Below are 4517 nucleotides of genomic sequence, written 5' to 3'. Positions count from 1 at the left end.
AGCTTTCTTTCTTTCTTTATTTTTTTTATTGTGAAAATACTGTACAGAGGAATTACAATTACATGGGAAGATAATGAGTACACTTCTTATCAAGCATTGTAGACTCCTCCTTTATTTCCCCTTCCCATCCCTTCCCATCCTCCCCAACGCCCCCCCATCGTTCCTGCCTCCCCCCCGCCCAAAAGTTGTAAATTTCGTTTTCAACATAACAACTTGTACATCTCATTGTTGCAATGTCTCCACCTATATCCCTATGGAAACGATTTGTTTTTCACCTTCCCCTCCAAAAATTATACCCACATCAAATACAGTGAAAGCTGGGATTATACTGTAGGGGAGGGACATAAAAAGCAACAAAGAAATAATCTTATAAATGCGTTAGAAAAAATCACATTGACTCAGCCTTATTGTTCATGGCTGAGGCTCATAGCTAGAACCATCACAAGCATTTTGCTAGTTCATCAGAGATGGAGAGTCATGCGGTCTTATTCCTATACAGGCTTTGAACTTCCCTCCTCCAGATATCTGCCTTTGAGTACCTAGCATTATGAAAACATGACCCACTGTGGCCTAGTTTTAGTTTAATTTTATAATGCACCAGTCAATAATGATGAATTCTGGGTTCAAAAAAGGGGAACAAAATTCGATAAGTATATTTTATTGCGTTTATCCACAAATGACTTTCTTCTGCACTGGGTAATGGGAATCACAGCAAGATGTCAATTATAACAAAGAATAGAAAACTTTGGCAGGGAAATTTGTAAAATGTCACATCAGGTAGGTCTGCTTGCTAATAACTTTTCAACTTTTAGTAATGTAGATCCACGAGTTAAAACATCATCAAGTTTAAGGGAAAATTTAAATTTATCAGTTCATAAAAAAGACTTTTCTTTTTACTTTTTTTCAGTGGTAAAGTGCTTGCCTTGCATGCCTGAGGCCCTGGGTTCGATTGGTCAGCACCACATAAAAAAAGACTTTCCTAATGAAGTTCCTCTGATATTGTTATTAGAATATGTGGGTAGATAGCTACCACAGGGTTCATTGTGTAATTTGGATAATATGATGATATTTTCTCTTTCCTGTGAGCTTGTGTCTACTTCAATATTGCCCCCATATCACTCATACATGTATCGTGAGTATGTAGAATGCTTCATTTGTTTATGATGTTTAAGAACATGCACAGGTTTAATATGCTAGAAATTGCCTTTAAATCTAAAAATCAGATTCATTTTCAGATTTTCAATGCCTTTGCAGTTAATCCTTATAAATTGCATATATTATTAACTCCAGTGCATGATAATACATTTGGGATGGATTGTTAACACAAAGATAGGTTGGGGTAATCCATGTTCAAATCAACTCAGTTTCCTCTCACACACAATAACATCTTTAATTTGCTAGACACTGGGTGAAAAGTAGGTTCAGTTACAACTTGGTGAGAAACTTCTTTAGTGGGAGTAATGAAGATATATTTCTATGAAATTTACCTGTAAGAGTTTTGACAAGTTCCCATCACAATGCTCAGATTTTAATAATTTCTGACATCCGAGGAAAAGAGATGCTCCCAAAATATCTTGTTCTTGGCAAGAATGGGCTTCTGGTTAAGAAAAACGGTGCCACTATTGTGTGATTTGAAATAGGGAAAGGATTTTTTGAAATCCCAGCCTCTTCTTGCCTTTCTGTCATGTATTAGGAAAGTCAAAACTGAAAATTTTGGAGGAGAAAGGAAGACAGAGAGGAAGAGAGAGAAAGAGAAAGAGAGAGACTGGGGTGATGGTTCTGGGACGGAGAAAACAGAGGGAAACGGAAAGCAAGAGAAACTTAGGTATAAAATACAAAGCAAATATCTTTACAGATACCTTTCAAACCTACCACAGGGTTTGGGTATAAGTGATTGATGGTGATATAACAAAGGCTATATAACAGCAAGGTGTTTTATTTTCCCCAAATCCAGCAGGGGGGAATAAATAAAACAAGAATATAAAAAGTAAAGAACTTTTAATACCTACAAGTACAGCAAAGATGAAATAGATCTTAATGCCCAGCCATATAAATATAAATCCTCATACTACTGGCGTTTTTTACTTGTATTCTATGTACTTGATGTATTTGTCTTTTTACAAAAATTTAAGAGACACTAAGAGCCAGGTTCAGAAAATATGTATGAATTTTTAATCCAATATAACAATTTTCAGACTGACAATTTCAAAGAATTATATAATCATAATTACTACATGGAGTGAACAAATTGGACATCATGAATTAAACATACAGGTAAGGAGAGAGACAGTAACAGTAGAAAGAATTTTTAAAATATCACTGACGATATTAGTATAAAACAGAAAACAAAAGACTTTGATGAACTCATCAGTGTAGTGGGAAAAATACATATGAAGATATCAGTGAGCTTAAAGACTTTTCAATAGACAGTTACCAATCTGAAATTGAGGAGATAGAAAAAGGAATGAATTAAAAGAAATAAAATATTCAGCATCTATGTGATAATTATTGAAGGTATCATATATGTATAATGAATACTAGAGAAACAAGAATACAAAGGCCAGAACAGCTGATCAAATGATAATAGTTGAAAATTAAACAAAATTTATATGAAATTCCAGAAGCTTACAGAAAACAAAGCAAAATATTTTAAAAAATCATATTTTAATGGCAGAACACCAACAGCAGAAATAAAAAAGTTACCCACCATACAGTGAGACCATTGGCAGATATTCATAGCAGCATATCAAAAAGGAACAATCACTATGTGCACATGTTCTTATAAAATAATATTTAAAGAAATGAATTCCAAGAGATGGAAATGAGATTTTTGGTGTTGGTGCTGCTGTTTTTGTTATTTTCCTTTATTTGTCATTTGAAGGATGGGGGGGCACAGAAAAGGTGGGACAAAGGGAGAACAAATGCAGCAGTGGTATTCATTAGACAGTATGTAGAAAATGAACTGACTGTCCCTCAATAGATGAATAGATCAAGAAAATGTGATATATGCTGGGTGCCGGTGGCTCATGCTTATAATCCTAGCTACTCAGGAAGCTGAGATCTGAGGATTGTGTTCAAAGCCAGCCTGGGCAGGAAAGTCCTTGACACTCTTATCTCCAATAAATCAACAGAGAAACCAGAAGTGGCATGTAGTTCAAGTGGTAGAGCTCTAGCCTTGAGCTGAAGAGCTAAGGAACAGTGCTCAGGCCCAGAGTTCAAGCCCCATGACCAACCAAAAAGAAGATATATATGAATTCAATGCTTCTATCAGAAAGAATGACACGGTCCCATTTGGAAGGACTTGGAAAAAAATCATATTAAGTGAAATAAGCCAGACCCAAAAGAACATAGGTCCCATGGTTTCCCTTATGTGTAATAAATAGTATACATCTAGGATAATCTTAGCAGATGAACAGAATAGCTCAATAGCTATGTACATATGATCATATAAGATGATGCTAAGAAAAATGAATCCCAAGATATGGGCACAGGAGGTTTTTCTTTGTTGTTGTTGTTTTTTTAATGTACTATGTGGATTTTTTTTTGTTTCTTTTACATGTACTTTCCCCTATGGTATAATTCCTGTTGTCACTGTATTTGATTTTGGTACCCTGGGTATTGTATAAATGTTTATGTCAATTAGGGAAGGGTAACAAAAAATGGTGAGTCAAAGGACAAAGATGAGAACCAATTCAACCGTGATACTCACAAAACCGTATGTTGGAAATGTTCTGTACAACTTTGGGGGAGGGCTTGGGGGAAGGGAAAGCAGGAGAAAAATGAAGGCAGGAGTAAAAAGTTAGCAAGAAATATACTAACTAACTTACTTATGTGACTGTAACCCCTAGGTACAACACCTGGACAATAAAATTTAAATTTAAATTAAACTGAAACTGTGAGTAGGGATGGGAGAGAAAAACTGGGAGAGAGCAAAGGAATGGCTGGCAGAGTTCAAAAGGAAATACATTTATTATCTGACTTACATAATTATAACTTTACCTGTACAATACATCTGTGTATTAGCTGAACAGTAATAATAAAATATATTTTTAAGAGAAAAAGAAAGACTGTCTGGTTCTAACACAATGTCTCTTAGCTGTGGTGAGTCAGAGGGAAAGTGGAAGAAAAAATGAGGGAGGGGTAAAAATGCTTGACAAGAAATGACCTCACTACCTTACTTATGGAATTATAAAGCCTCTTTGCATCACCTTTACAATAAAATTAAATTAAATTTAAAAAAAGAAAGAAAAATCACACATAGTGGAGCCTTACTTCAGAGGGACAAAGATAAAGATTTTATCAAAATCTTCTATATTTTTCCAAGCAACAATTAAATGGAGGAGAATATTTAAAGTATGGAAGAAAGACATAACAAAATAGAGCAAAACTAAAAAAGAAAGAGAAGTTTAGAATCTCATATTCAACAAAATTCTTATGAGAAGAAAACATTGTCGGGCATAAGAGAACAATAACAAAAAAAAAGTGATTTTTTTTTCTTTGTGTGTTGTGGGGCTTGA

This window comes from Dipodomys merriami, unplaced genomic scaffold (assembly GCF_024711535.1).
Source record: "Dipodomys merriami isolate MVZ:Mamm:240054 unplaced genomic scaffold, mDipMer1.0.p SCAF_3554, whole genome shotgun sequence".
Lineage (NCBI taxonomy): Eukaryota > Metazoa > Chordata > Mammalia > Rodentia > Heteromyidae > Dipodomys > Dipodomys merriami.
The sequence above is the reverse complement of the archived record's forward strand: the minus strand, read 5'-3'. Positions refer to the sequence as shown.